Here is a 13566-nt window from a genome sequence, read left to right on the forward strand (position 1 = left end):
TCTCTGGGGATGCCAAAGCCCTCTGCCCCAAATTCTGCTCAATATGGATAATGAGCTGTGGAGATTGTTTGGTGGACAGAGGTGCAGGCACGCAAGCATGAGGACCCAAGTTTGAAGCCCCAGAACCCTTGCAAAGGCCAGGTGCTACAGCATGAATGTCTATAATCCCAGGAACTGCACTCACGCTGAGAAGGGGCTTAGTGAAACCTGTGACCTCAGCCTCTCATTGAGGAGTTCCAGTGGAAAGGCTGTGGGAAAAGGAAGAGCAAAGTGTCACTCCTGAGTTGGCCGCTGATACAGTTCCAAAGCACCTTTTGATGAAAGATAATTGAGTGGTTTTGTGTATGTGATGCAAGGTAGAACACTGCCTAGCGTGTGCAGTCCCCTGGGTTCATTCACTAGCAACACACACACACACACATGCACACACTGATACACACATACACACACACACATACACACACACACACCATGCCACTTTTCAGTACCATCTACTTATGCACATAAATAAGATTTTTTAGTATATGCATCAATAGAAGTAAGAATTAGGGATGCTTCTAGGTGTTTTATGCCTATAATCATAGCACCCGAGAGGCTGAATCAAGAAGATTATAAGTTGGAAATCCCAGGACTATGCAGCAAGACTGCTTCAAAAATAATTGAAAAAATAAAAATTGTTGGTTTTATTGATGTTGAGCTTGCCTCCTTCCAGAAATGAGCAATAAATATTCATGAAGCAAAAAAGTCTAAATAAAAGGGAAAATCAAAAAGGCCAATTCACCACACATTTTTTTCTTAAGACACGTTTTTAAAGAAAAGTCTATTTCACGATTTGGCTTGAGAGTTGTTAAGTATGTAGATTTTGTCTTTTGTCTGTGTGTGTTTGTGTTTGGGTAACCTTTATATTAATAATAATGGCAGTAATAACTGATTCCAAAAGAAATTGAGGTATTATGATTACAAGGGAATCTTATAACGTGAACAATTAGTTTACATAAATATATTTTGAAGCGAAGCATGATTCATATTTCAAACTGTTCAAAGATAAGCATAGACTAAAACTCCATGGGAAAGTGGAATGAAAACAAGGAAGAAATGTAAATTTCTACTAAATAGCGTTTAGCATTTGCCTTTGCCTTTGAAATTAAACTTAATTTTCTAACTTTGAAGTGGGTGATGGGAGCATCACACTGGTGAGGTATTTAGGCTGAAGAGAGGTGGCCTAACAGCTAAACGTGTGTACTATCCTTGCAGAGGACCCAGGCTTGGTTCCCAGAACCCACATTGGTTCACGCTACACCACCTGTAAATCCAGGTCCAGGACTCTCTCTTCTGCCCTCCCCCAGCTCTGCGCTCCCGTGTGTGCACGTGCACACATATAATTAAAAATGAAAACAGAGTCCTTAAATATCACGGATCAACACGCTCTGGAAACGCCTCACTATCTGTACTGTTTGTGTAAGACGCGCAGATACTCGGGGGGCTGAGAAAAGCCAGTGTTCAGTGGGCGATTGCTTCCGTAGCAGTCACAAGGCCGTGAGATGCAGAGCAGTGGGAGAAAGAGAGAACAGGAAAATGACCTCTAAAATTTACAGAAGACAGCAGGAAACAGTGCGCGAGTGCAGAAACCATGGCCACTGATCGTTAAAGCAATAAAAATCACCTGGAAGATCTGTTCCTCACCCAAGATCCCTGCAGTCCTGAGTCCCTCCTCTAGCTGCATTCGGGAGCCTACCTGATGGCTCTTGTGCACATCAGGCAAGAGCTAAGGATGTGAGAACCTAAAGCGAAATCATCCCAGTTTTGTGTGACCCATTATGAGGAGATCAGTATAATTTTCTTCCACTACAAGAGCTAGCCCCCACACACATGACCTGACCGCAGAATCCTTGACCCCAAATATAACTCACCTAGCTGATGCGTGGATTGGCATCACAAGTGTTCCAGGAATTGTTATTAAACACTAATTAGGAAGTCAGTTGCCCTGATGGAATCACATAGACCTAAAAACAAAACAAAACAAAAAAAACTAAAAACAACCTGACATCACAGACAGGAATACCACCACACCAAACAGGATATTTCAATTTATCTTTGGGGCAAAGAGACAAGGGGCCATCAAAATGAAAATGGGATTCAACACCCAGAGGGGTTAAGTATTAAAAACAACCTGGCCCAAGCTGTGAGAACATGGAGTTCTCTTACTGAAAGTGTGTAGAAAAAAAAAGCATGACGTCTACACACATTATAAGTCCCTAGTGTAAAACTCCAGGCTGGGTGATGGGAAAAGCCCGAATCCTGTCAGCCCCAATCGCCCCGCATTGGAATGAGAAGAAGGAAATGTTCGGAGCAGCTTGCCAAAGCCAAGGAAAGGCAGAGCCGCTGCTGAGAGCAAGTTCACTGTGGTTGATATAGACAAGAGGTGTGTTCTAAATTATGATTGCCACTTAAAAATTGAAACGAATCACTATCCCCACAGTGAACATAAATAGCACCAAATTCGAGAAAACCAGTGGGGAAGAGAAGGGCTGAGTCGACGGATTTAACAAGCAACTTTAAGAAACACAGTTTGGCCAGGCAGTGATGGCACACGCCTTTAATCCCAGTACTTGGGAGGTAGGGGCAGGCGGATCTCTGAGGGTCTCTGAGTTTGAGGCCAGCCTGGTCTACAGCCTGAGTTCCAGAACAGTCAGGGCTACACAGAGAAACCTTATCTCAAAAAGAAATGTATTTTGATTTTTAGATTATTTTCAATTAGCACAGTTTATTTTATTGAATGTTTTCACGCAGTCATGGGCTGGATTCCTAATGCAAGAACTTTCAAGTCTAAGATTACTTGTCTTTTTTTTTTTTTTATGAGTGCCGGGACCCAAATCCAGAACTACATGCATGCTAAGCGCATACTCCAGTAAGCTACATTCTTAGTTCTTCACACGTTAACATAGAGCAGACGTTCACAAATACCAGGAACAGAAACCTTGAGCTTCTCAGGAAATGGTCATAAAATACATGATTAAAAGCTGGGCAGTGGTGGTACACGCCTTTAATCCCAGCACTAGGCAGGGATTAAGAGCTAGTTCCAGAACAGGTACCAAAGCTACAGAGAAACCTTGTCTCAAAAAACAAAGAAACAAACAAACAAAAAAAAAAAAACATGGTTAAAGAAGACTGTAATGTTGCTCCACGTGTCCACCACCCAGCTTCAATACCAGTTCACAGTGTATCTTCTCCTATCTGTGATTTACCTACTCATCCCACTTCGTACCATTGCAGAGCAAATTCATGCTACGAAATGACTTACTTCCGTCCTTCATGTAAAGTATTTGGGGCCTCTTTCCTGTTCAATATACTATTTGCATCTTTAGCAATAAGTGATGGGAAAGTCCATGTGGCCATAGGATTGCGGTTCCCACCGCTACCTTCTATATGACCCTGTGCTACTCCCCATTACTAGCCAAGAGGTTTCAGCTCTGGCTGGAGGGACCTCGTGACATAACAAAATAGCTACCAACACCATTTAGAAAGCTGCTTGTTTATTAGACTGCTTGTGGAAGTCACACACAAACACACTGCTGCTTCTATTGCGTGCCTCTTGAGAAGGCGTTTGCTGTTCCAGATGTAGAAGCCGATGAAGACAGACACGGGGTGTTGGAATTCTTGGCAGAATGTTTTTTCCCTCGTCTCCAGCAGAGTTTCCTCGATAGAATAAAGAGCTCGCTAGGCCATGACTGTCTAGGAAATACTGCTCCTAACAGCTGCTGAAATGGCTCTATGGTATTGGCATTACCTAGGAAGAAAGTCCAGGCCCGTGTGAACTGGATATCTTTGCAGCTAGAGAGCTGGCATCCTTGTTGGCAGTGGTCCCCTCCCCCTCCCCCCCGCGCCACCCCCCCCTCGCCGCAAGAAGCTAAGAAACAAATGGACCGAGGCTGTGCTCACACAGTTAGAAATGACATCAGGCCAGAGGCACGGGTCTCAGAAAAATCTGCTTTGGTCCACCCGTTGCATCTCCTGATAAGCGAGGACATCTCTACAGTACAGAATTCACTCTTGTTGGGAGGAAGAAAGAGAAACATGCATCTTGATCCACACAAGTTAGAGCCTTCTCTTTAGCTCTCTTGGTGAAAGAGAATGGAAAAAAGAAAAGAAGAAAAGAAATTCCTTCCTGTTTCCATTTCGCTGTACAAGCAGAACACTGATTAATGCTAATGGAATTCACACATTCAGACAGGAGTGCTCTCAGCTTCAGGATTGAAAATGTCATTCAGAAAGTTTGTGATTGGCATTGATCAGGATTGTACTTAACCCAGGTCGTCTAACCTTTTATATTTAGTGCAGAAATCTCCCACTGAATGGATTTGCCACCATGGTTTTGTTTGTGCTTGGCAAGAAAAAAAACTGAAATCATCTCCGAATAAAATCTCTCTCTCTCTCTCTTTTTTTCTTATTCATAGAATTTTTTTGGTAAATTTTGAAAAAAAAATGTTATCATCTGAAGATTCCAATTTTGGTCCTATTTTTCTAAACACATCTGTTACGGGGCTGAGCAAACAGACCGCAGAAGATAATGAAATTTTACTTACAGGGGACAATGTTTTCCTAAGCCTTAGTTCAAACACAAACTAAGACAACCTAGTTTTTCACTAGGGAAATTATTATCTGTTTCATATGTACTATATTAATTAGATTAGGCCCAAATCCTCATAGTTTGCATAATTGTATTTAATTTGCCAGAAGGGGTCAGACATTCTTCTGCGAGGCAAGGCTGTTCAGTCAGCGAACGCGTGTCCCAGTCTACAGAGCTGAAAAGCAATTTTAGAATAAAATGTACAGTCTCTTCAGAGGCACAGATTCTACAGTGGGAGTAGGAAAAGCCCAAGAAGTGCACCTAATTCAATATGTGTAAGTGTGGAGTTGGTAAACGCTACAGTCCTTGTGTTCTAGCTCATTCCTTCCAGAGCAGTCAGTGTCATTTCCTTAAACATTTTTTTTTCTGTGCAGTTAGCGAACGTGTCACAAAATTGCAAACTTTCATCCATCCTTGGACTGTTACTTCTTTGGTATCATGCTTTCTTCTCTCGGGGCTAAAGTGTTTTTCTTCACAGTGAATAAATCGCTCCCTCCTTCCTCTCATCCATAGGAATAAAGGAGTGGAAAGAGGGTCACTCGGGTTGTTTGGGGAAACAAAATAATAGCTTCTGGTTTAATATCACACAGAGACCTTTTCTTGTCTTACTGTCTGCTTTTTTTTTCAAAGTCTATACATTCTGAATGCTCTAAAAACAAGAAACAAAAAACAAAACAACAACAACAAAAAACACCAAATGACAAAAAAAAACCTGAGTCTTGCCCTGTAACCTAGACTAACCTCAAATTCATTATCCTCCTGCCTCAGCCTCGGTGCTCGATTACAGGTGTGGGGCACCACCACTCTTAGCTATATTTTGAATAGCCTGTCTTGAGAAATTTCTTCCCATATAAATAAAATGCGTTGTTGGACATACCCGTACATACCTTTAGTTAACATGTATTAAGCCTACAAGAGATTCTAGACAGTATATTTTATAAACATTAATATGGGGATTTCCCTCAGTAGCCTTCCATGGTCGGCTAAGGTATTTGATGTTCACTGTCGCCAAAAATATCCATTCCAGGCACATAGTACAAACAGCAGAAAGCAAGATCTTAACCGCACCTTGTATAATGTCCCCTTCATTGTTGATACGTAGCAGGGAAAACACCTTTCACGAGCTAAAGAATGAGGATTCTAGAGTCTCAAGATGCTTTCCGTAGTGACAGCTGAAATCCACTTTCTCTAATCAAAGAGACAAAGGGGAAAGCTCTGGAAAGGCTCCCTCGATCTGGCTGCTTTTAGCCTCCTCTCTTTCTATCACTCCACACGGGAGGAGCAGCACCAAGTTTCCATTTTCGTTTTAAGAGACAAGATAGTTTGAGAATTCCAGCCTTATCCTGTGAGTCCATGTTGCCCTGTTTGTCCTGAGGGCACCCACCCTTTTGCGGCTGGGAAACCCCTGTGTCTTCTCAGGGCCAGGGCCAAACAGTCTTCTCCTGGAGGGATACCGTTCCTTTTGTGAGGTCCAGTCCCTGCTCTCCCGGCTTTTTCTGTTTGTTTCTGAAGTAGCTGCACACTGCATCGCACCTTGTTTAAACACCAAACAAAAAGGGAAAGGAAAAGACAGACAGACAGGAAGGAAGGAAGGAAGGAAGGAAGGAAGGAAGGAAGGAAGGAAGGAAGGAAGGAAGGAAGGAAGGAAGGAAGGAAGGAAGGAAGGAAGGAAGGAAAAGAAAGAAAGAAAGAAAGAAAGAAAGAAAGAAAGAAAGAAAGAAAGAAAGAAAGAAGGAAGGAAGAACATTGCAATTCATACAGGTTTTCAGACTGAGCTCCATGGAATTCCTCAGAGGAACCAGGGGAAGGGGGAAGGTGAGGATTCCTGCTTCACATTCTGATTTTTCAAAGCACTAACCTCTTATCTATTTGCTTCCTATTTGTTCTATTTTTGTTTTGGTTTGTTTTGAAATGTGTTGTTATTTGTAATTGTGGTTAGGTATGTGTGACTGCATGTGGGTGTCTGCATGTGGACACAAGGAGGGGAGGGGCATCGGATTCCTTGAAGCTGGAGCAGGGAGGGGTGATTGTGAGTCGGCTGACGTGGTTGCTAGGACCTGAGTCAAGGCCTTCGGATGGAGCAGTCAGAGCTATTAACCACTGAGACTCTCTCCAGCCCTGCTTGCTTTCTTTTTAACAAGTTTTTGGGTGTTTGTTCAGGGCTGCTTTCTGAGACAGGTTTTCACTATACAGCCCGGGCTGGACAGAAACACGTGACGTTCCTGTTTCAATGTCATAGGGATGCACCACCATGCCTTGTATCCCTTGACAGGAATGAAAACCTTGATGACACAGGAAGAAGAGCCTGGGAGACAGGTCTGAGTGCAAATCCAAGGTCTACACTCCCTGTCCATACCGCATCTGTACAGGGTGAAGAGCACAGTGCAGGACCCAGAAGGTTTAACCACTTCCCTCTCACGCTTATCAGAACCAGCCTTTTACTTCCCGGTAAGGACGTTGGCTCTTCATAGCCTTTCTTCCTAGCATAGGGCCTGGGTCGAGCACAAAAACTTGGTGGGCTACCACAATACTTAGCATCTTTCCTAAGATTAGAAATGGATTATGGTTTTGGAATCATAAGCTAAAGTTTAAGTTAAAAGTTTTGAAAATGCAGAGGTCTGATAAAATGTATTCAAAGATCATTCTGGATGTTCCGTGACAGAATACGCTGAGGAATAATTTGGCTTCTTGCTCAAAAAGGGGGAATCTGAGCTCATATCTCAGCTTTGTCACTGACTGGCTATATAGACATGGGTGAGTCCCTTCCCCTCATCCTCTTCATCTGATAATTGGTTTAATAACAGCATCCACAGACATCCATGGAGCTAACATACACGGAACAATGGGACCTGGAAAGCCCCAGGTCTTAGAGTGGTAATAAAAGGCTTATTATTGTTATGATCACTGCCTTTTACAGTGTAACAAACAGGATTCCAGAACCACTTAGTTGTATCTCAGGGAGCTCAGACTCGCCTGGTCAGAACGTCACCATACCGCCACTGCCCGTGGAACTGGATGGGATCTTTGGGTTGTCACAACTGAAAGGTTGAGGACCTCCAACTTCTGTGTCCTGTGACAGAGGACAGCTTGTGGTAAACAGAGCCAGGAGGCAGGAGATGCCTTACATGTCCACAACTGCCCAATAGTGCAATCAGTGGGGCAGACTTAAGAACAAGAGCTACCAGCAGTGAAGTTAGACAGAGCTGGATGAAATCCAGTCTTCACTTTAAACAGCCTGTTTAAAAGTAACTTTGAAGCTGGCAAGACAGGTCACTATGTAAGCCTTGGGGAGGTGAGTTTGTTCTCCAGGACCTGTACGGTAGAAGAAAATGGACCCCTGCACGTTGTCCTGCTGAGCACCACATATACAAAGCACCATGCCCCCTGCCAGTATACGTGCCCAGTATTCCAACAAATAAATGTAAAATAAAATGTAAATAACTCTGAGTGTTGGAAAGGACTATGCACAATGCAAAAATAAATAAATAATTATTTAAAAGTTGAGCACCCGAGTTAAAATAATAACCACATTTAAAAGCTAGGCATGGCTGTATGTGAGCCTGTTATCCAAATAGTGTATGGACTGAAGGAGAATATCTGAGACTTGGAAATCACTCACTGGCCCATCTACAGGCCTAGTAAGAGACCCTGTATCAAAGCAATATGGCAGAGATTGATAGAGTGGGGGACATTCAACATCCTCCTCTGATCTCTGCATGCCTGCACATACCTACATGCACAGTACACTACGCTCACACATAAATACACACGTACTAAAATAAATAAATTCATTAGAAAGGTAGCTTTACTCTTCTTTTGGTGCATGCTGTGTGGGTAGGCTCCACTAGGACGTGGGACAGATTCGCTGGTTAGGCTACAAACTTATGAAGATTTGCTGTGGTTCAATTCCATTCTTTATGGCCATTAGTAACATTCAGATACTAGACCATGGGGTCAGGAAGCAAGAAGCCCTTACCAGCATAATTAGAGCCATAAATAGACCTTTGGACAACAGAAATCCTTATCCATAGGCGGTACTTTGTACTGTGTCTTTACTTTGCCTTGACTAGGCACCACATACCAGTAAGCATGCCACTTCACCATTTATAGAGAAAGCAGCTACAGGAGTGAGACATCACACATGATGCAGAGTTGTAGTGCATCACCTATTCCCATGTGTTTCCATGACATAGGTAGAAGGACCCTCAAAGATGTGCATGTTCTAAACTTGAGACTATGCTATCTCACAGCACAAAGAGAATCTAAGGTATGACCAAGATTACGCGCCTTGCGATTAGGAGATCGCTCCGTCTAGATAGTTTGCCCAGCCTAACCCTACAAACTCTTCAAAGGCAAGAATGTCATCTTCTCGTCATAGAGAGAGAAGCGGCGATGATTCTGCCCATCGCCTCTAGCTTTTAAGACAGAGCAGGAGCGCCTTGAGCCAAAGAGGCTTTGTCTTCTAAAGACCAGCTGTAGGTTTCAGAGAAGAGCCAAGAAATAAAAGGGGTGACAAGAGGAACCTCAATCCTTCAACCACATAAAACTCAGCGTTGTCAAATGTGGTTGATGAGAGAAGTTTCTTGTCTGCTGCAGCCCACAGAGAAGAGTGCACTGTGACTTTAACCTGGGGAGGCCCACATTTAGGCTTCTGACCTGCTAAGCATAAGACTAAAGACGGCCACTGTTGGAAACTGGGGAGAGGGCTCGGTGGTCGCATGCTTGTGCACAAGCAAGAGGACCCGAGCTTGCGTCCCGAGCACCTATGTAAAACAAAACAAGACAAAACAAAGCAAAGCACCCTGGGCTTAGCAGGTAGGCGCCTGTAACTCCAGCACTGCGGGGCAGAGATAGCATATTCCGAGTTAATTCTCTGACAGGCTAGCTCCACGTAAAGTGAGAGACCCTGTCTCAGTGGAATAAGGTGAAGAGTGTTAGAACTGGACACCCAAGGTCCTTCTATGACCTTCTCATGCACACGTTTGTATACACCACGCATGGACGCACATGTTACCACTGATTTGAATCATTACGTTGGTGATGTTTTTAGTAGTAGAAATGAAAAAACTAGTATTTCAAGATGCTAAACACTGGAATAAAAATGATTTTCAATAGCCTTTGGAAATGTACAAAAATGCAATCTAAAACTAGTTGTTTTAAATTAAATATTAATTTAAATTATTACTGTATAACTCCAAATCATTTTAATTCAATTATGCGACAGTGGGGAGCTTTCAAATCTCATGAAATTGTTTTCTTCTACTCCATAGAAGACGTTCAAAGAAAATAGTCATGTACTCTTTCCCCAAGGGTTTGGCGAGTTAACTTTAGCAAAGTTAACCAGACACATACTCAAACGGGTGAGAAACAGGATGCCGCTAAGGGAATTCCTATTTAATCAAGCAGTCTCAACATACATAGACTTGAGCAACAGCCTAAATCACTGACCTCATTAAAAATGGCAACACTACTACAAGGAATATAGGATACAGACAGAGTTTGTATTAGGGATGGACAGATAGCTCAGCAGTTAGGAGAGTTAGCTGCTTTTACAGAGGACCTGGACTTGGTATCCAGTACCCATATCAGTCAGCTCACAATTCCCTTTAACTCCAGCTCCAGAGGATCTGATGTCTTCTGGCCTATACAAGTACCCACACACACGTGGATACTTATATTACAGGCACATACATATACACATAATTAATAGTGAAATAGACAACTTTGAAAATTAATGTATACAGAGGAACTTATTATTAAAAGCCATGCTTGAACATTTGGCAAGACTGAAAACTTTTGATTCAAGGCTTCCCAGTTCCTCTTGACCCTCCTCACAAGTATCCCACTTATTGACTGTATGTCATAAAGTGAATTCTATAGACACATTTCTCACGGGATTTACTGCAGCAAAGTTTGAGCTATAATACACCAATTTCTAGTGCTCTACATCTGGTCATAATTCTTGTGTTGAAAACAGCGGACATTCTGTATGCCACAGAAAGAGATGCACATCCACATTCAGTGCATCTACGCACAATCAGCACATGGTGAAACCATCCCACGTGTATCAGCAGACGAACAGGTAAGAAAGGCATGGTGCATTTACACAATGGAGTTTGCCTCCACCATAGTGAAGAATGAATGAAGTTATTTCATTTGCAGGAATGGAGAGAACTGAATATTATAATGTTAAATAAAATAAGCCAGACTCAGAAAGACAAACATCACATGTGTGTTTTCTGTGTACAGATTCTAGATTTATAGGTAGGTAAGTAGGTAGATAGAAGATAGAGAGGCAGATGGATAGATAGATAGATAGATAGATAGATAGATAGATAGATAGATAGATAGATGATAGGACATGAAATTAGGAGGGAACTATGTGGGAATTCTAAGGGGGGAGGATTAGGGACCAAGAAAGGTATTATGAGGAAAAAAGGAAAATATTAGGCTGAAGATATAAGGCAGTTGCTGCTAGTGTTTACTGCACAGTCATGAGGTCCAGATTTCAGATTTCAGCACCCATATAACAAACAGGACACCTTACCATGTCTGTGGCTCCAGTTCTGAAAGAGGGATCCAATGTCTCTTCCTAGTCTCCACTCATACACAGGTACACACACATACACGCACAAACACACACACACACACACACACAAATAGAAACATATTAAAAAGTCACAAATTTACCTTATACAAAGAATCTAGACTTAAAAATAAATATACACAACACACATACACACATAGACAAGTTAAAGGAGGACTACTTGGGAGAAGAATGAGGACCTTCTGCAGGAGGAGAAAGGCCGGGGGTTAATAGGTAGGAAAATATAAGCAACGTCCAATGACAAATATGTAGGAAAACATCATATTGAATCATTATTTTGTGAGCTAACTAAACAGAGAGAGAGAGAGTGAGAGAGAGAGAAAGAGAGAGAGAGAGAGAGAGAGAGAGAGAGAGAGAGAGAGAGAGAGAGAGAGAGGAAAAAGCCAACATTGTCATTCCATAGAGAATTCTGTCCAATTTAAATAAATATTCTGTCCTGGATTAGGTTTCTGTTTAAGCATTTTGTGCAGACGCAAGTGCCTTTATGACTTGCTGGGCATGGCGCTCCAGGATACCATGCCTCGCTGTTTCTGCTTGTTCTCAGATGAAAACGAACAGTGAAGGAGTGGGAACAAACCATGTGCATGGATAAGCATCTTCCCTGCTCCCAGACTGCTCTTATCCCTCCTAAGCACCCTGCACTTTCTTGTACACCAATTCTCCTCCTCCACCAAAACAGGAAAGAGTTTAATATTTATTCCTCAACCAGATTCATGTATTTGTGCTTCTAAGCTCCTTATCTCTGAAGTTAGAGAATGTAAGCATTTATCTACAAAGTGCTTTTGTTTTGCTTTGTTGGCAAACTCAAATAGTGGAAGGGAAATGCTGGGTTAGATGCTGGCTCTGATCACAAACCTGTTCAAGTTATATTAGGGCGCCCTGTGCTGAAGGGGGGAAAGTGAGGTCAGAGATTGTGTGGAGAGAAATGACCATAAAGACCATAATCTGCCGACAGGACAGGAGATTGCTGCCAAGTCTGGTGATGTCAGTTTAGTCCTGAAAGTGTCCTCAGAGCTCAACTCATAAACGCACACAGACTCAGACACACATACATACACAGAACACATGTAGACACACACATACAAACACAGAGACACATATACATTAGACACACAGAGACACTGACACATATACAAACACATGAGCATACATACACACATGGGCACACACATAATAAAAAATAAAATTAGGATAATAAAAAAGAACTTTAATCCACTCCTCTTACAACTAGTATTTCTGTCTTTATGCATTCATTAATTCACAGTGAAATTTGGACTCAGGAATCCATTTTTCTTGATTCTCTGACCTCATTAAATTTTTCATAGAATTATTTTCAAACTTGTAACTAAGAGCCGTGGCTTAGTAAGACTTGAATCTACCTCTTGGTGACGAGATTGTGTAACTTTAGATTGCAATTTAACTATGTTACATTTTGGGTTTCTCACCACCTATGTAAGGCTACAGCATGAGCACCTGGGTGTGGTGATGCAAACCTGTGATTTCAGGACTCAAGAGGCTGAAGAACGTAGGTTTGGAGCTCAAGGCCAGCCTTGACTACAAAGAAAGATCTTCTCTCAAAACCAAGCCAAATGAGAAAACCCATAATACTATAACCTGTTTAGCAAGTACTACATGAATATAAATAATTCTCCAAATCATTTAAGGTTAATGAGTCCATTTCTCCCCTTTGTTTTATATCTGTGTGCGTGTCTGTGCGTGTGTGCGTGTGTGTGTGTGTGTGTGTGTGTGTGTAGGCCAAAGAATAACATTGTGTTATAACTCTATCCATTTTGTTGACTGAGACAGGATCTCTTGCTTGTTTGGGCCTCCCCAATAGGCTAGGCTGGTCAGTGAGCCGGAGGACCCACCTGGCTCCATCTCCTCTGTGTTGTGCACGATTCTAAGCATGTACCACAGCATATTTGTCTTATTTCTTTTCGTTTTTAAACCTGGGTCTGAGGCTTGGATTTAGGTCTTCATATCCACATATGATACTTCACCCATTGGGCTATCTCTCCAGCCCCAATTTCTTCCTTTTTGACATCAAATCTCAAAGAACTTTTAATACTGAACTCTATTAAACTATAATAAACTCTAATAAACTATATTAAAGAATGTACCTAATACTTCTGGTTACAGTTATCTTAGCCTGAGTTCCCTGGAAAGCAGAGTCTCAGGCATTGATGAAGCCGTTTAACTGCATGTACTGTGTCATCTCAGGGCAGTGGGACTGAGGGAGAAGGAGAGGAGAATCTGTAAAGAAAGAAGCATTAGGTTGCCATGCCAGCCACTGCTTCGGAATAAACCAGAGAGAGACTATGACATTTAATGT

General features: G+C 42.2%; 1 long non-coding RNA gene across 1 annotated transcript in view; it reads right to left on the minus strand.

Moving 5' to 3' along the window:
* Positions 1-13566, minus strand: part of LOC119800634 — a 30071-nt gene that overhangs the window by 1029 nt on the left and 15476 nt on the right. Inside the window, exons 2-3 of the long non-coding RNA XR_005283069.1 lie at positions 1911-2003; positions 185-248 (exon numbers count right to left, since the gene is read on the minus strand). This is a non-coding gene — a long non-coding RNA (uncharacterized LOC119800634). The remainder of the gene's footprint in view (positions 1-184; positions 249-1910; positions 2004-13566) is intronic.

Source organism: Arvicola amphibius, chromosome 14 (genome assembly GCF_903992535.2).
Source record: "Arvicola amphibius chromosome 14, mArvAmp1.2, whole genome shotgun sequence".
Lineage (NCBI taxonomy): Eukaryota > Metazoa > Chordata > Mammalia > Rodentia > Cricetidae > Arvicola > Arvicola amphibius.